Genomic DNA, 20,243 nt, shown 5'->3' with positions numbered 1-20,243 from the left:
ATCAGCAGTAAAAGACTCTACCGAAGTTTGAGGGGAAGGAGATAGGTATTTTGGGCACAAAGCATTTGACTCTGGGTGAGGAGACTCGGGTAGAGGTTCAACCTCTCTTATCAACTTAGAAATGTGATGCTGGTTCAGTCACTTGAAAAAGTAGGGGACGTGTGATATTTCTAAACTGATTTGTCTATGTTTTAAAAAAATAAGACATGAGATCTAGTACATTTAGCACTCTCTTATTCATTAAAAAGTACATTCCTATATTATTGTTTTATTTCTATAGTAATTATAACTAATAGCACAGCTGCATTCAAAATCAAAGTTGTACACCCTTTAGCAGTGAATTTTGCGTTTAGTGTACTCTTATCGAGTACCCACTGCATTAGTTAGAATAGGTTGGTCTGACCTCCATTAGAAATAAATCTCCATTTTCTTCACAACTCGACACCATCGAGGTTACTATTCCCTTCTGCATGGGATTCCACATGCAGCCCTTTAGGACCCTGGGTTCCCCATTTTCAACCTGGCTCCCAAAGCCCTGATGGAGAAGGGAGGATGAAACGTCACACAGTAGAAAGTTTTATGAGCAACTCCAAAATGGGCACAGACCTCTTGCTTCTGCGAACAGTCTTTCGGTTTGGGGTCACAAAGCCCCAGCCAAAGAATAAGGGGACTGGGCAGTGTGGTGTAGTTGTGTGCCAGGAATAGTGGGAGAACAGGTACTGACGGGCTCTGCATGTGGTTTGCCACAGGGTGTGGCAAAAGTATAGTAGATGTCAAGGGTGACAGAAATGAACTAGACAGGGATCATGTGATGATTCTGTGAATGGCATTGGGTTCTGCTTTGGCCATAATTTGTTTCTTGGTAACTTTCTACAAGTTATTTCAAAATTTATTGTTGGCAAGGTACCAACATTGCAATTCGTTAGCAATCAATCTCATATTTCTTTAGTTCTTACTGGGTGTTTTGTCTTACACTCTTCACTCTTGTCGACTTTGTTCAATGAGGTTGAGACTGGACTCTTCAAATGATTTGTACTTTATTTGACCTTGGGCTCCTTTTTAGGTTCTGACCACAAATGAAACTGTTATTCTGAAAGAGGAAAAAGAGAAAGTCACCTTCAGTGCCGGTTTGCTCCTTTGGGTACCATACTTTTAAGTCCTGGCAGTGAAGGCAGCATCCTCTAGCTTTATTTTCTCCTGCATCCCCAGAGCTATCATTACTGAAGCCCTCTGGCTAGATCTCCCTTCAGAGCTTTCGGCATGGGCAACTGGAGTCTCTCTTCACCAGGGCTGGAGCTACAGGGGTAGCAGCGCTTCCTGCAGTTACCTTCTAGGTGTTCTAGAACACAGATCTACCAAAATGTCTACATGCCTCGCCCTTGGGTGGAGAGCGGATGTTTTGCAAATGCTGAGGGCAATGAATGTACAAATGTGCTTTACACAATTGATGTATGTATGGATTGTGATAAGAGTTGTATGAGCCCCTAATAAAATGATTTTAAAAATATGTCTTCAATTCAACTAACCAGTATGATGTCATTGTTTATTGGGCTCTGCCTGATAAAGCCAGTTTGCAACTGAAAGTGCCCGGTAGATGACTGATTTTGCATTTAATTCTTTCGTATTTTGCATATTCATCAGGTTGCTCATCATCTTGCAATGTGCTGTTCAGTTCTGAAAACTTTCTTTGTGAGCAAAGTGGTTTTGCTTTTATTTCAGCAGATGAGACTGATTTAGTAGAGTAGAAAATATCAACACCTGGTGAGGATCAATTGATGGAAACTGCAGTCATAAAAATAAGGTCAATGACTCGTATAAGTAAATGTCTCCTGTATAGTTTACAAACATTGGATAAAAATAGGCATATTTCCCTTTTTGAAATCTAAAATCTAAAATCACTTTTAATACAAGTAATCTGTTCATGGCTTTTGCAAACGGCTAAGATCTCAATGCCGCTGCATAGTGGTTTTTCTTAACCAGACCATGATTAATGAATTTGTATGCTAATTTCAGATGCTGCAGATAGCATCGATGTTTGACATGGAGCTAGCATTGCAGTCGGCCTCACTTGCATGCTCTCTAGATCGGGGCTTCTGTCTGGAGATTCAGGGCCTTCTACCTGTCAGCTTGTTCCTCTGTCTTCCTGTGATCGTGCCGCACCCACGCCTCCTTACCCCACACTCTCGGCACGATCTGCTCATGTGTGTCAGTGCCCACAGACCCTGAGTATCTGTAAGTGCAATCATCCGATAGTGTGTCTGGGACCCAGTGTGCTTGGCAAGGGTGCGCTAGGTACAAGAATCACTGCTGACCTTTAGCCAGGTCCTCTGCACACCGAGGAAAGATCAAGCTGACAAGCTGTCCACCAGGGCAGTCTTCGGACCCTGATCAGCACTTTGGGGAGAACCAGACAGGAGGAGCTTACACCAAGCAAGGCTTTACCTTGCTCTCTGTGGGGACTCCAGCTTGGCTGAATGGAGGTGGAAGGAGTTTCCGCAGTAAAATCACACTACATTCAGCTTTTTCCTTTCTTAAATCCAGAAAGATTCCGAGAGCCCCAGTGCCTATTTCCCCAGCAGGAGAACGCCATACCCAGGTCCTGCGAATGCCCTGTTAGTACCCAGAAAATGCAGGATGAAGGTTTTCCCTTCCCTGCTGCTTGAAAGACCTATTATGGAAACCTTAGACCTGCCTGCACTATTTCAGAGACCAAGACCTTCGCCCTTGTCCTGAGTCCCTCAAGCAACTCATTTTATTGCCCAATGTTTCCTATGAATAATAGAAGTTATTTTGTAGACAGATGCTTCGAGGGTTACACATACTGTTTTAAAGTTAGTTACACTTTTGACTGGTATGACTGATATTTTTACCAATGTTAGAATTTAATTGAAAATACTTAGTTTATTGGCACTAGTTAATCCAAGTTATTTTTCCCCAGTTCCCAAACATGCCAAAAGCTGTAATTTGATCATTTTTATATGAACCGAAATAGATTTTTACTTCAGAATTGGAGCAGGAATGAGGATCTTATTTCCTTTCAAAATTGGCCTGCCAGTTTAACTAGCAAAGTTAACAGAAATGAGAAGAAATGAATTGAATAATAATTTTTAAAGTTATGAACCTATCGTGATATCTTCCTGTAACCTGACTGGGCAGCTGTTGGAGGGGATCTGCAACCCCTGCAAAGACACGCTCTAGGATTTCTCCTCCCCCTCCACAGGTGCCCTGCTCTTGAGATTGGACAGGAGTAGAACCTGTGACCTGCAGCACAGTCCATGCTTGCTATGGAGAAAGTGGTTGATCCCCTGCACTCTCTCTCTGTGGAGACTAGTGAGGCATGGGCATGGCCATTTGTCCCTCCAGTTGCCCCTGTTAACAGCAGCCCTTATGCTGCTCCGCCTGTACGGACAACTAGCAGGCCTGAGTTGGGCTATCATGACTAGCCAGCTTCTTCCCAGTCTGACTCCTGACTGCACAGGGAGCAGTTCCTGGACTAGGGGTGGTAGGCTATGAGAGGATAACAAGAGAATTCCTGCCCTCAGAGAATTGACCTATAACTAGAAATATGGTTCATAAATACAGGATAATTTGAATTATGATAGGAGCTAAAGATCAATCCAAAGGTGTGGAGTACCAGCCCCCACAATTGAATGGGTTCAAGGGGTGGTTATGTAACTGAAGGGTAAAATTAAAGGGACACCAGACAAGATAAAGCATGCAAGCACTCATCTTTGTAGTCATGACTTTGTGAGCCAGGTCCACGCAGAGAGAGCGAGTAATGTAATTTCATGAATTTATGTAATCTGGGGCACGCAGGCCATGGTAAGCACATATATAATAGGAAGGGGGTCATACAATAGACACAAGCATAACAGGAGGAGGTCAAGCTAGGGGTGTGCATGCAACAGGAAGGGGTTGCACTGGGATACACATGTGATGGGAAGACATACACATAACAAGATAGCCCAGCTCCAGAGTCAAGATGGCAGCCTAACCCCTGTCATCCCTGAGTTGGCCTGATTTTAGGAGTCTTTGAGCTCTCCTTCAGGGGAACAATCCATTATCCTTATCAGAAGGGAGCAGGCTCTACTTAGGGTGGGACAGACTATGGGGTCTGATTGCCTTAGAGGGCGGACAAACTTCAAGCAGTTGACCTCCAAGTGTATAGTCAGTGGCCATGTGTTTGCCAACAGCATTATTATGGGGCCATCGTGGGGAATAATATTTATTATTATTATTCATAACATATGAATAATATAGGAATAATCATTATTCATAATATAAATCGTTCATAAGTTGGCGCTAAGATTTAAGAGAATGTGAGTAGGACGCATCTCCAACCCGGGAATGTGAAGGTTTCCTCCATGGGAGCCCCAGCTGCCCAGACTCCTTAACGTATGAATGTTGAGAGTTTGTCGTCCTACCCCCTCTCCCCGGTTCTCTTTCCCACATAAAGTAATAAACCAAAAGATGTCTCCTGGCATCATGACATCAGTGGCATGGATATAGACAATATGGTTGGCAGTGGCGAGGAAATGGGGAAGCCATTGAAATACACGTTCCTGTACATGTAGTTAGAAGGGCTCGTTACCAAACTCTTTCACTCTGTTATGCTCACTTTGATGACCATGACAACCTCCATCAACATTATCACCGTCCCCACCACCATCAGAATCAGGTCCTTTTGTTTTACAAAGTGAACATTTTACATACTCTAGTAGACATAAAGGCAATGCTGGAGACTTTTAATGGAGGCTCCCAGGAAGAAAGAGGTCATGTGATCAGTATTGTCAACTTATTGGCTGCCCCGCTCACGACGCATGCCTATTTGTTTGTTTGTTTGTTTGTTTTTAAAGCATTCCTGTGTGCTTCATTGCACGCATATTCTGTTCCCTTTAGATGCTCTTCGGTTCAAGGAATTCTGGGGAATGTAGTCCCCAGTGCGAGCTGTAGTCCACCAGAGGGCGCTCGTTCTCCGGAAACGTCTGTGTGTGATGACCTCTCTGCCACTGAGTGGAGTCCGTGCAGACTCACAGCAAGCCCTTGGTGGGTTTCTGAGACTTAGCTGTTTTCAGCAGTAGGAAGTCCAGTCTCTCCCGCGGAGCCTCAGGTGGTTTCAAACTGCCGACCCTGAGGAAGGAAGCCCAATGCGTCAACACCACACCACCAGGGCTTGCCTTCTTGGCGAGAAAGTCTGATTCCAAGGCTTCTCTGGGCTCTCTTCCCACGAGGAAGCCACTCGGGCCTCTTTCTGGCTCCAGTTTGTACTTTTGGGCCCATTAACCACCATCATCACAACCTCCACCACCACTATTACTTCCACCCCACCAACATCATCACCCTCTCCACTACTACCACCTTCAGCCACCAACACTACCTCCAACACAACCACCATTATCTACCATTATCACTTCCACCTCATTCAACCACCTTTCCCACCTGCAGTCCCAGGCACTGTAGGACCTGGTTTAATTTTATTTTGTTTTATTATAATTAATTACTCATTTTAATTGGGAGTTAATACAGGTATCATATCATTCCATAGTTCAAACACATCAAGCAGCATTGTACGATTGCTACCACAGTTTCCAATCTTTTTTTTCCTGGACTCCTTGACATCATCTCCCTTTTACACACACGCACACACACACACACACACACACACACACACACCACCACCGCCGCCACCACCACCGTACCCCCTGTTCTCCCGAGCCCCCCAAACCCTTATTCTACTTGCTATCTCAATACATTGGTTATAAAACTAATCCTGATTTCTTGTACCAAAAAACAGAAAAAAAATATAGCACATGACATAACACATCTGAGATAAACCCTAATATGACCAACAAGAAAACAAAAATGCCGAAAATGTTGAAAACCAGATCAGGTCCAGCGTTTTCCAGCGGGGCTTAGGATGGGGCGGGTGGGTCAACTGACAAGGTTTAAACCACTGAGGTCAGTGTGATCCCTTTGACCTTCTGTAGTCCTCTCTCCAATGTTCAGTAACCACTTTCCTCCCATCCCTCTATTATGGACACAGCAAGATCACTGGAGGCTTACTTCCTATGTAATTCCCACAAATGTATCTTGGGGTCCCACTGTCATCCATAGCTTTCTGTGAACTGGATTATCATAATTTAGGGTTTGATACTATTCCCTCCTTTGACTTCGGAGTATATGATTTACAATCCTTAGGTGACTGATGATTCTGTGCTTCTTCCATGCGGACTTAGTTGACATCCCACTTAGTTTGCTGCTTGTTTGGAGTCAATTAAGACCCCAGACTGTTTTATCTGGTAGTTGGGCACCACCTAATTTCTGTACACATTTTGTTATAACACCCATATCTTCTGTGTTCTCTTGCTGAGGATGAGTGGCAAGCAAGGCCATGATGTAAGAACTAATTGTTCATAAGTTGGAGTTAAGATTTAGTGTGAGCCCTGAACTCATTCCTGGATCTGTTTTTTTTGTTGGTTTGTTTACTTTGGCTCCTGTAGTAGTAACATAATCTGGTGTCAATTTGAGGATTAAGAGTCTAGGGTGGAGTCTAGCCTGTCAACCAGAATATAGCCAATGAGGCCTCTGTGTGGGCATGATCTTCTCCTGAGGATTCTGGGAACTCTTATAATTCCTCCTTGGAGGCAGAAGACTCTCTCTCTCTCTGCTCACTCCCTTTGAGACATTTCTGAGGAGAAGCCACATGAAGCTACCCTGGGGCAGTCAGAGCTTCATTGCTGAAGGAACCACATGGAGACCCCTGCCAGCACTGAGATGCTTACACCACCACTGGATCCACAAGACTTCCCAACCACTGGCCTGTGACCTTCCTACATGTGGCATCATTGCGTGTTTTTGTGAGTCTGAAGAGAACTTTATAGACTGGTATCAGAAATATGGGCTAATATTGGACTTATGGACTTGATCTGGACTGGGCTGAGATGATTTTTCAATATTCAATTACTCTTGTATATAAAGCTCTTTCTTATACACATATGAGTATCTATGAATTTGTTTCGCTAGTCATCCCAGACTAACACACCTCCCTGTTAGTTTATGGTAGAAAGTTTTATTGATCATCTCCCTAGGGCATAAAGATCTTCCATTAATATTGTCTTTGATTAACCCCTGGTACTAATATTTTAAAGCCCTGTTAAGAGAGGGATATTGGGCCAATGTAGGTTAGTTCCATATCACAGTACTTGAATTATTCACTTGTACAGAATCAATCCTTTCGTAGCTAGATGCTATTTACACCAACTATGGGGGTAAGTTGTCAGGGAAATTTTACAGTAATAATCACTGAGAGTGTCAGTCATAGGTTTGCCAAGATAATATGTATCATAGTACAGCATATAGGGAGTTGATGTAGCAAGATCCATTTAGTCCAGGTTGACTAGAGAAACAAATACATTGACACTCATATATGTAAGAGAAAACTTTATATTAAGAAGCAATTATGCATCAATAAAACATCCCATCCCAATCCAGATCAAGTGCATAAGTCTGATATTAGCCCATAAGTCTGATATTAGCCCATGAATTCCTCTTCAGACTCATGCAGCACATACAATGAAGCAAATTGCAGGAAGATCACAGGCCGGTGGGTGCTGCGTCTTGTGGATCCTGTGGCAGTGGAAGCATCTCAGCACTAGAACAGGTCTCCATGTGACTCCTCCAGCTCTCTGAGTGTGGCTTCCTAACAGCAAGTTGAAGCAGAGAGAGAGAGAGAGAGAGAGAGAGAGGAAGTTCCCAGAATCCTCATGAGAAGGCCATGCCCACAAGGAGGCATCATCAGGCTGTGACCTGATTGACAGGCTAGACTCTACCCCTTCACTCTCAATACCCTCAAGTTGACATGAGATCATTTAACTCCCACATCCAACTACTAACTACAGTTCAGCAATCTTGGTACAGCTGTCTTCCACTCAGCGACCACGTATTTCTGACTGAAGTCCTCAGGTTACAACTGTGTCTGAGGTAGAGTCCAGTTCACCCAGTGGAGTGTCTACCTCGAGTCTCACTGATGCCTCTGGAGCATGCTGTGCACTTGAGGATCCAGGATTCAGTGTCCCAGTGTTCCACAAGACCTGGCCTGGCTCCCCAGGATGCGCCCAGAAGCCCGGGTCAATGTGGTCCATTGGGTTCATACCATTAGGGACACCCCCTGCCCAGGGTCCCCAAAAGCATCTCCAGTCATTCTTCCCCACACCTGGAGGTTGGTCTTCCCTCTTTTCCGACCGACAGACCTGCATTTGTGTTCCCCAGAAGAGTTTGCTCTTGTTTGCCTCACTTGACTTGTTTTTCCCACCACTGAAGATACCATGGCTCTTCTCAGAGAAAATCTACCAAGATAAAGAAGAAAGGCAGTCCCTTAAAATACAGAGAGAAGAGCTCTCAGCTATGAGGATCACCCCACAAAGCTGCTTCTCAGGCCCACTTCCACAAACAGGAGGGAAGCACTTTCCTGGGAAATTGGGGCAGGTCTTTGATTGGGTAAATTCAACATTTTAACTCATTTCGTTTTTAGAGTCAGAAGGTATTTTGATCAAAGCAGCAATTATATGTTGTGGCAAGTTTTTGTTAGGGATCCTACAAATTTGAGAACGGTTCATGGCTTTCTCCTTTTGCTACCATGTGCTAACATAGCTGAAATGATCTTGTGTCAAGAATAGACTTGAATATATGTATTATCGACTTGGCTCAAAATTTTGCTCATTTGCAAACTCATTACATGTGGACCCTGCACTTCAGCAGTGATGTAAAATAAATATCATTATATTTTCTCTTGCCTTCCTTATGGAGATATAGCAGATACTAATTATTAATAAAACAGAATTTGTGAAGGGCTTGGTGTTTCTTACAATATGGGAGGAAAAAAGCACTATATAAACAAAGCCCTGTTCTTTCTGATCCTGAAGTTTTATGACTTTTCAATAAACGCCACAACATACAATTGCTGCTTTGATCAAAATACCTTCTGACTCTAAAAATGAAATGAGTAAAAATGTTGAATTTACCCAATCAAAGACATGTCCCAGTTTCCCAGGAACGTGCTTCCCGCCTGTTTGTGGAAGTGGGGCTGAGAAGCAGCTTCGTGGGGTGATCCTCATGGCTGAGAGCTCTTCTCTCTGCATTTTAAGGGACTGCCTTTCTTCTTTATCTTGGTAGATTTTCTCTGAGAAGAGCCATGGTATCTTCAGCTTTGTGGCTAGGAAGCTAAGACCACAGACTGCCGTGGGGGTTTAGAAAGCCTTGCAGGTTGATCAGCGCCATAGGCCTGGGACCAATTACACTCTGGTGGGACATACCGAACCCACTCTCACTGCCATTGGCTTGATGTAGACTCATAGCAACCTTATAGGAGGCTCCACAGGTTTCTGAAATGATACTTTTTTACAGTCATAGACAGCCTCATTTTCCTCCTGGAGAGTGACTGGTGAGTTTGAACTGCCAAACTTTGGAGTAATAGTCCAATGGTTAACCCCCTATGCCACTAGGGCTCCTTTGGTGGGACAGAAAAATTTTAATTGTTCTCTTTTCGCTCTTCATATAAACACTCTTAAAGAAGTCTAGCACCAGTTCTTTCTGGAAGGTCACATTTTTGCATTTTCTGTACAATTGTTTAGCGGTATTTCTATTGAGTAGACTGAGGAAACTGTTTGGAAGTGTAGCAGTCCCCAAACCTTTTATTGTACTCGAATGTGGGTCCTGACAAGAATATGCTGGTGTAACCGGGGCTACTTTTTTTCTTCTCTAAACACACTGTTTTCACCTTCCCTCTCTTCTTTCTAATCACCCACAGTTGTTCTTGTCGGGCTCATGGCTGGTGTGTGCGCTGCTCTTTGCCAGGTGATCCAGAGACATCATCTAACCACTCAGACGGTCTGGTGACCCCCCTCCCTGCATCTGCCCCCACTCCCCCACACTCACACTCCGTGCAGGGGTAGCCTGCTTCCAGGTACATGTGGCCAGTGAGGGAACTGGCAGCCTGGGGACAAACACAAGAAGAAGTCAGGGCATTTCGCCCAGTCTCTCTCCAGAAGTGGCATCTTTGGACGTGGCAGTGTCTACTCCTTGGCTTCAACTCCCCGCCTCCGTGGTCCAGGTATCCTGGGCAGCCTCTCTTGAAGTCTAGCTTCTGCCAGTGCCCTCAGCGTTTGTATTCTTCATGTTTTCCCACAAGCCCTATGATTGTCAACAGCCTCTGGCTTTTCTCAGCTCTCAAGAGATCACTGTCCCCTCCCTGGCTCCCAGCATTTCTACCACCTGCAGCCAATCTCCAACTCCACCGTGCGCTTTAGAAAGGCTGGGATCTTCTGTTTTCTCAGTGGTGGCTTCTCTTGGGTTTAGCGCTCCAAGGCACAGCTGGGGTGCATAATGGGCCAAGCGTCCCCTTCCTGCAGGTGCTTAGGTAGCCTTCATGGCTGGGATGGGCCCACAGGTGTCCAGTGTACTTCAACTTCCGGTAGGACACCGAGAATATCAGTTGTTATGCTCATCACATAAGTGTGCATAAATTAATGAATAAGTGGTGGGGGAAACTCATGTACCTCCTGACACAGAGTCCTCAGGACAACATAGTATGACCTATGACATGATCTTGTGCTAGATACAAAAAACACATGGACATGTAGAACTGAAGGTAGGGACATTTTAAAAATCAAACAATTAAAACAAAACAAAAATCCCTGGGATCATAAAAATGAAGGGGAGACTGGGAAGCAGTTTCAGATGGAAAAAGTAGATATGTGAAACCAAATATCACCTGTGTGGCGGACTGGACCCTGGGTCTACTGGGCCTTCCTGCTGCAGCCAGGACAATTTGAAAGGGCTAGATTTGATGGCACTCGTGGTTCCTGATTCTGACAGTTACATTTTGCTGTGTGGGAGACTGTCCCATGAGTAAGGAGCAGCACGCCTGTGTCTTGTTACCATGCCACTGGGAAGAAGCTGTCCACACGAAGTGTGATAAGAGAGCAACCCGGAGGGCGACTACTGCAGACTCCTTTTCTGTAAACGTGCAATTACTTCCAAATAAAACGTTTAAAACTGGCTAGAAACATTGCAAAATGCTTACTCTCAGTTGCTGTTCTTATCTTGCCAGGGCAAGGGGGCTTGTGAAGAGGAATGTTGAGCAGGCCTGAGCTATAAACAAGTGGATTGAGTGTGCATATCTTTAACACATTGGCTGGCATCTAGCAGAGATTGCAATGTGCTTTAATAAGCTTTACAGTAAACTCTGAAAACAAGATTTTTCTCTAATTTAAATACTGCACCTGGAGAAATTCCCCATTAGCCTTCTCCATCATGACAAATAGGTGCTGCAGACCTGTCCACTTGAGGAACCCCTCTATCTAGGGCTGAACATGTATCGACCATAGTGCCCACACCCCACTGGGAGGTGCTTCCTGTCAGGGGGCCCTGCCTCCATGCCCTGGTGCAGCATGCTGACCTTCCGGGAGGGCTGCAAGAGCCCAGAAGGCGTCTGCTCAGAAAGGCATTGGGCCGAATTAATAACTAATTGCTTAACTTGTCTGGGCATTCCTTTTGTTTTATGACTTGCTTCAACCGAGAACATTTTATGGTGTTAAATGTGTGATCCTTATTACATTCTTCAGAAGGGAAGCTGCATTTTGCGGGGACACCTGTCCACGTGCACGTCTGCAAATGCGTCTCAGCAGGTCCCTAAGCAGCCTGGAGCACCCAGCTGGCTGCGGAGCCTCGCCGAGGACAGCTGTTTGGCCGACAGACTTGGAACGAGAGTGGGACATGTGCTGGGCTGTAAACAGGAATGAATTTTCCTTAGCCTTCATGAGTAAAATATTTATTTTTGGAATATTAACAAAATCAAAAGAATTATGGTGTTCTTTTAATTTGAAGTCAAAACACAACGACATGCAGCTTTTAAGAAACTGTATTTTATGGGGCAATCTTAAACTGAAGCAGAAGCAAATTCCGAAATCCTGGGGATTTCTTGCACAGTGTATATACGCTGGCACAACTTTTTCTTCTTCTTCTTTAATGTTCTCTATGAAAGAAGCAATGAAATCCCTCTTTCCATAAACTGTCCATCAGTTATTGATGGTTACATTAAAATGCCCTACTATGCTGTGAATGGAAAGCTCTTGGTGTATGGCAGGCCTTCCAGGGTGTGTGTGCCTATATTTATGTGTGCGCACGCATATGTGTGTGTGTGTGTACGTGTGTGTGTGTGTGTGTGTGTGTGTGTGTGTGTGTGTATGTAGACTTCGTAGCCTGCTCTTCTCTCCATCCTTCCCTCTCTCTGCTTTCTCCTTTCAAAGGTACAGGAATGTGCACGCGCAAACAGATACACAAACACAGGTGGAGGATGTAGGATATAACATGATAAGGGAGCTGGGCATGGATAGCCGGAAAAGGATCTCTTTTTCTCTGGGGTGGGGGGGGGGGGAGAAGGGCAACATTTAAGAATTAAGCTTCCTTTGCCAAAATAAGCAAAGTAGCATTTCTGGATGTGGGTTGCAACTAAAGAAAGGAACAACAACAACAAAAGGCGAACAAGAATATTGCTCACATACTTTAGAAACTTCTCTCTCTTCGTTTGGCTGTGATAGTGCTCCGTGAGAAATTTGTGGAAGGATAACTCTTATATAAAACATCCAGGGCCAGTCAACAGAATCTGCGGGGTCCTGCGCAAATGGAAAATGTGAGGTCTCTTGTTCCGACAGTATGAAGCATGTCAAGATGGGGAAAGCAGAGTCCTGAACTGAGTGCAGCCCTCCTGCACATGTGTCTCTTGGACAGCAGAAACTGTGTGGCCATGAAGCTGACCGGAAACCCTCTAAGGGCTTTATTAATTTTAATTTTTATTTGTTTGGTTGTTATTGGAATAGTCAATGGTCTATTCCTACTCATTCCATTTTCCATGAAACCCCTACTTATCTAGAAAAGGGATCACAATGGTCAAATGATCATTGAAGAAATAATATTCCTCTTTGGGGCGTGTGTTTTCGAAGGCACTGCTCATTCAGTGGCAGGAGTCTCACCTTCTGCGTAGGTGCTGTGAGTTCCATTCCCAACCACTCCATGTCACGAGCAGCCACAACTTATTTTTCCGTGGAAGCTTTGTTTGCTGTGATACTAACCACATTTCAGAAGGATGTCCAGACTAGAAGAAAGCCTAGCAATCTCTTTCTGAAAAATCATCTATTGAGATCACAGGGTCCTCTCAGCAATGGATCTTGGGAATGGTGCAGTGCTGAGCCGTATTTCATTCCAGTGTGCAAGAGGTCATTATGGACTGGGGGTTGAGGGCTCACAACAATGGATGTAGTTTACTATACTCTCTTCTCAGGAACAAATTAATTGGTCCACCACTTGCCTGTTAGTTTACTGTCTTTCTTACCTATTTTGGACATGTTTTCAGGAAAGGCCAGGCCGTGTTGCATTCAGTTGTGTGTAGGGTTGCTCTGGGTCAGGACCGACAAGATGGCACTTAACAACAACAATCAAGTTGTGTATAGTGAGTACACAGTTTCAGTAAATCAGAATAATTCTTCGGCAAATATAAACTACATTAACCTTTTTATACTTGCTTACCTTTTATGTAATAGTTTAATATGAGAAATATTACTAATTTCTGAAGTCACTAAAGCCCTCCCTTTTCCAGAGTTATTTAAACATATCAAAGAAAATTTTCAGAAAGCAAATTCCTTTTCTCTCTGGCAACAACAGCAAAAACCATGCCTATATGTATCAGGAACTAAAGAATAGGAACCTTGGTGCTCAGAATTATTTCACAAGGGTTGGCAATTCATAGTTTCATGAACATGACTGGGGTAAACAAAGATCTAAAATGAACCCCCCACTGCTGTGATGAATTCCTGGACAGGAACAGACCCGTGCCTGTCACAATGACATCAATTCCTTGTGGCCTTTCCTCGGTGTAGACAAAATAAGCGACAGGTCTCTGCCATCTGCCCAAGCCAATGTGTGAGTCATGGGTTCCTGCAACCCCGTGGCTTCCTGAGACCTCACAAAAAGGACTACCTTTGAAAAGTATCTTGCAAATAGACTGCCTTCAATCCAGCGAGACCAGTGGGCATTGGCCTTGCTACAAAGAAAGCAGACATGGAAGCAGGCCTGTGAGAAGGTCCTCAGTAGTTTGAGCCTTGGCACCTAGCCCTTCCTTTCCCCACTATCCAGGGAGGCGGAGTAAAGGAAGATTAAGGAATCAGAATCCATGGGCTACTCCAGAACATAATTTGAGCACAATCTCATTTTATAAGTGTGTGCAAGTTTTCCTCCAGCACTACCAATTCTTGAAGATGTCTGTCAATGAGGATGAGGTTATTTTTTCCTTCTACCTAAAATGCCTCTTAAATATGCCAGAAAAAAAATAGCCACCTTGCATTTATTGGTATTTGGAACCAAAAAATGTTTTTTCTCCGAGTATCCTGATTTATTTGGCATGATGATGTACAATAAAAACCATTTTCTATAATAGCAATGAGCTCTGGCATAGGAACTCAGGTAAGGGCTCAGGTGAGGATGGTGCAGGATCGTGTAGTGTCGCATTCTGTTGTATATAGGGTCACTAGGGGTCGGAACCAACTCAATGGGATCTAACAGCAACAAGAATAATAGCAAGGCTGTTTCATGCACATTTCCCACGTCTGAGAGATAAGCAGGGCAAATGATTATCATCGCCCCCCCCCCCCACACACACTTCCCCAACTCTCTCTCTCTCTCTCTCTCTCTCACACACACACACACACACACACACACACACACACGCACACACACGTTTATGAGCTCTGTGGACTCAAGACAAATCACTCACTCTCTCCAGACCTTAGTAAATGGAAGTAACTGGATGGTTTTGAGGGTCAAAATCAAAATGAGAAAAAGTTAACCATTGTTAAGGAATGTTTATATAATAGTATATCAGCAGTGATGTTTGTGGCCTACGAACAGCTTTGTTGGCAGCTGTAAACACAAGTACAGGGATATGGGATCGGCAGGGCCACACAGGGGGTGTGGAATCCAGATGAAGGTGAGCATCTGAATGCTGCCGTGGGTCCAGCTTCCAAGGGGGGACTTTATGCAAGATCCTTATGGTGTGGCTTTGTACGAGGCCAGCACTAAGCTAGCGGAGATGGTTCCGCCAGGGTAAATCTGGAATAGGGAACCACAAGCTAAGTTATGGGGTCCCTGTGACCGTCCCTTCCGTAGGGGCAGAATTCCCATGAGATTGGGGATTGGTAGAACACCAGGTAAGGCCTTCCTTTGATTATTTTGGTCCAGCACATTTTATGTATTAAGAGAGAGTTATGGTAAAACATAGTTTTGTGTGTGTGTTTTGCTTTGTTGCTTTGAAAATACAGTGTGAGAGATTTTCCCCCATACACTCTGAGAAATTAATTTTGCCCCAGTTTTCTACCCTCGAGAGGGTGTTACTTTTGTTCAGGTTTCTTGATATTTCCTGGGCAAGCTGTAAACAAGAATTGTTTGGTCCTTTCTTCCTGGGCATCTACCCACCCTCACACGACTTGATCAATGACAGAGAGCAATGAACAACAGCCTGGCCTGCTCTCAGGTGTTCTACACAAACATCAGAGAACTCTGCAGGCATTCTCACCTGCTACCAGAACGGATTCACTGACACCGAACAACAGTCTTGCGAAAACACTCAATGCAATCAATAATCATGACCAACCCCAAATACAATAGATTTAAAAAATCACCAAGCTATATTGCAATCACTTTTCAGAACCCAAGGCAAAGAAAGACTCCTGAAATCCTCTCAAGAAAATAAAACATGAAACTGATTTCTTCCAGAAACGATGTAGGAGAGAAAACAATGAGATGACATATATACAACAATAAAACGAATGGGGAGCCAAAAATTATATATGCATAAAATTGTCTATCAGATACAAAGTCAAATCTAATACATTTCTAGATAAACATAAAGTAAGAGAATTTGTGAAAAAAAGAAAAATCTTACTAGAAAAACTAAAGGAAGTCCTTTGGAGAGGGAAACATAATAAACAACTTGCGATCAAGGCACACCATAATATAAAAAGATGTCCTAAAACTCATAGAGAAAACAATCAGCTATGGAAATCTCAAAAATAAAATAAATCTGCAAGACTGAAAGTAGGAAACTATGAGTACCAGTTTTTAAACAGGGACAACTATTAGGCAAAAAGAGGGATTTAGAAAACTTACAAATGGAAAGTCAAGATTATATCAAGACAAGCCTGAGAAGGCGAGGTTCACCCTTTTCAGATGCTGAAGGTCATCAAGCGAGGGTCGGGAGTGGGGTCTGAATCTGCCACCTACCATGGTGGCCCCGGGGGAGGGGGGAAAGCAAGAGCACAGTCAGAGGGCAGGCTGTTGCTCTAAGTGGCCAGGGGTGACCTTTGGGGTGATAAACAGGAGGTGGGGCCCTGAGATGGCAGAATTTGCAGTCTATCCAGTACCTTAGCTTCAAGAGCCCTCTGAGTCCCGGAGTTTAGGGCCCTTGTCTCACACATAGATTTGTTGCCTGTGATAGGTGAAACTGCTGGGGCAGGAGGTTCACAGGGGCATCTGCATACCTGTGCAGTCAGCTGCCCAGGGCACCCACCCACCGAAGGATGTGTTAGGTGTGCAGATGCTCTGGAGGCCAAGCGGTGGGGTTCTATTTGGGTGGATTGACTAGTTATCTCCAGTCTGTTGCGAGCTGGTCCGGGTGCAGTGGGAGAGCCTTTTCTCCCTTTTCCTAAATTCGTTGGCCATCTGCTTGGGTTGCTACGCTCACACAAGTGCTGCCCTGGCTCTGGGTGGGTGGAGGATGTTGAGAACAATGGTCTGTTGCTGGGGTGGGGGTGGGGGGACTCTGAACAACTGAGTTTGCTAGTTGGTTCCTCTTGCCCAGTGGGACTCACAGAGCTGTGGTGCTCCCCAGGACCATGGCGTTGGCTGTGTCAGGCTGGGTTGAAATTCCCATGGTTGGTGTTGAAAACCTAGCTCTTTCCTCTTCCCATCTGCCCCAAGCTGATTCATAAAGTTATCCTCCCCAGGCTCCGCAGGCTGGGCTGCCCCAGGTACCAGGACAAAGGGACTGTGCCCGGTTCTGGTGGGGCTTCTCTGACTTATGCAAATAGTCAAATTTGTTTGCTGTTTATTACTTCCCCCAAGCAATTCTCAGAGCACTATGACCTGTTGGCCATACTAGTTAGCTCCAGGGCTGGAATACATTGGAAACTAGCGGGGGTGGTTGGGGTGGTTATCCTCCCTCAGCTTGGCCAATGACAAAGGGGGATTTGACAAAAGGATTTACTACTGTTCTTTCAAATTAAATAACTTGTGTCCTCTTATCTTTATGTCGAGAAGCTTGTCAGAAAGTCTAAGACACCCTTCTCCATGGCTTTCTCGGGTCTGCAGAGACCTGTTATTGGGTGGTCGTCTTCTGGTGGCCTATTGCTTCCCATTTCTGGTTACGTGCCTCCCGCTTGGCTCTCTCTTCTTGCCTTCTGAGCTTTATCCCCAGGGAAATGCTGCCCTTTTGGTGTCCTGGGGCTTTATATTGTAAGGAGTACATAACTGCCTGGTGTTACTGGTCAATTGTTTGGCTGAAATTTGAATCATAGAGGTGAGTTTGTTAGATACCTTGGGTGGGAAATACCTGATTCTAGGCTTCGCCCAAGAAAGAAATTCGTGCTGAAGCTGGGCTTGTGATCTAAGTGGGTTTTTATGAAGGACAGAAGTTTAGGTTTTATAGTTAACTGAACACCGGACTGCACCCCCACACACGTGGCGACCTGAAGGGAGAGAGAGAGAGAGACTGCACGGCACACCAGAAAGCAGAAGAGCAGCCAGATGAGAAAAAAAAAAAGAAGGTGGTCTCCCGGTTCTAGCCTTTTGGGCCATTTGGCTAGGAGGCGTGGTCGACGGTCCTGGTTGACCCCATTGGCCAAATGAAACCCACCTGGCTTAGTTTGGGTCAATCCAGGTGTACTGCCCCTTCCTGGCTTGGGGCCTGAATTGGCGCATGCCTGGTGGACACCCTGGTCCCTGTTCTGCTACCCAACAAGTTTGGTTCGAAGCTTGAAGAGTCATTGCTTCTAGGGTCTCATTAGTCTCTACCCAATTGTCTTGTAATTATTTTGAGTTTTTTTCTCTATATTTTCTCCTGTTCTGTCTGGGTTCTTCTATCACGATTCATTCCAAAGTATTTGGCAGTGATTTCTTCACAATTTATCTCAGGGTTGTGTATGCTAGGGTTTACGTGGTCTCTTTTGTATTTGATGTTTCTATGCCTCTCTGATGTTTTGCATTCTTCTATATTCTAGAGAGGAGAGATCAACAATTGTTGCACCTTAGATAGCTACTCACAAACTTTTAAGATTCCAGTCCACATTGTATTGTCTTTGTGAATTATGTTATGTTCATTGATCTTAGTTTCCTCTGAAACTCTAGTCTTGAGTCAAACCCAACAGCTCCTCCCCTCAAAATCTTTGGTGACAGCTAAGAAGTTTCCATAACTTTGCCCCAGTATATTCATTCAGCCCATATAAAGACAGATGTAGAAACGTCTTTGATTAGACCTGCATGTACTCATGGGTGTAGTCCCACACTTCAGGTTGAGTATCTACATATGCACTCAAAAAATATTATTACTGCATTTACAGGATTGTGTATATAATTGCATTGACCTCTTTTGCCTTGTCTCTTGTACTTCTCCCAGTGTCAGAATATTGTCTGAGATGGTGCCAGAATATGAATCCCTCAGGTCAGAGGCACTCAAAATAATCTCCAAATAGAGTTGCCATAACGATGTGCACAGAGTAAAGCCTACAGTAAAACCTTCACAACCTTAAGTGCTGGTGGGTGACAAATTAAAATGTGTGTGTGTGTGTTTGGGGGGAACAACTGCAAGCATCTATTAGTAATTCGAATTTGGAATTTATGAAGTATGAATCTAGGAACATTGGAAGTCGTTGAAAATGAAATGGAATGCATAAAGATCAACATTCTAGTTGTCGGTGAACTGAAATGGACTGGTATTGCCCATTTTGAATCAGAAAATCATATCGTTTACTATACCAGGAATGAAAGACTCAAGAGAAATGGCACTGTGGTCATCATCAAAAGGACAGGTCAAGATCTATCTTCAAGTACAATGTTGTCTGCGATAGAATAGTGTCTATAAGGAAATCCATTCACACAACTATTATTCAAATTTGTGCAATAACTGCTAAAACTAGTGTTGAAATTGAGGAATTCTACCAATGTAAGAACTGAGAAGTAAAAAATATAAAGTAAAATGGGAGAAGTTGCTTAAAATCGGTGCAAGAGCTAAGTAACACAGGGGTGCAGTGGAAAGGTGATACTTGCTTTGTGGGAGTACTCATTGCCGACTCCACTAGTGCAGGGTGCACACGCTGCCTGCAGAAGAAACCCATTCCACAATACCACAAACCATTTTCCATGAAGGAGGCAGATGTTGCTCATCACGGAGACAAGGGAAGTGGTGTTTCCACTTCGTGGGAGCAAAACATTAAAGAGAGGGAAAAGGCGGGATAAAAAGAATAGGGAGAAAAGAAGAAAATAAAACATGGGGGGAAATAAATCAGCACAGCATTTGCAGTGGTTTACCAGAATGTGTAGGTGGGGGCAGGAGAAATGTCTCTGGTCACTGGTAAGTTACAAAGGATCTAGGGGTAGATTTAACCTCTCTTGCCATCAGTTAACCCTGTGGGTACCAATGTACTCCTAAGAAAGTGCAACTGGTTTTTTGACTCCTGCTTCTATTAGAATCACCCTCCCCCACCATACACACACTTAACCACCAACCAATAATTGCATATAGCCACACCACTCCAGCCTAGTTGACAGTTCATATGCCTCTTTGTTTACTGTTTCAATTTAGTGTTCCTCTAATCGTCATTAGACCTATTTCTTTATTCCTTTGAAACTATGGGTCAAAGATTATCACCTGTTCCAGTTTCACTTGCTTTCTCAGCTCTCTATTGTGAAGAGTCTAGGTGGTAGATCTGCCCCATCCACCACTGTGGGTTGACAGGCAATATTAATTTCTAATAAAATAGATTTTAAGTAAAATATCAAAACTGTGTAAGAGTCAAGGAATGACATGATGTAATGAGTAAAAGGTCACTTCTACAGACACACAGAGCCATAATCAATAGCTATGGACCAAATGAAAGCCCTCAAAAGACACAAGGCAAGCTAACAGAATTGGAAAGAGGAAT

The sequence above is a fragment of the Echinops telfairi genome, unplaced genomic scaffold (assembly GCF_000313985.2).
Source record: "Echinops telfairi isolate 266 unplaced genomic scaffold, ASM31398v2 ScPeMD7_7424;HRSCAF=8462, whole genome shotgun sequence".
Taxonomy (NCBI): domain Eukaryota; kingdom Metazoa; phylum Chordata; class Mammalia; order Afrosoricida; family Tenrecidae; genus Echinops; species Echinops telfairi.
Note: the sequence above shows the minus strand (reverse complement) of the source record.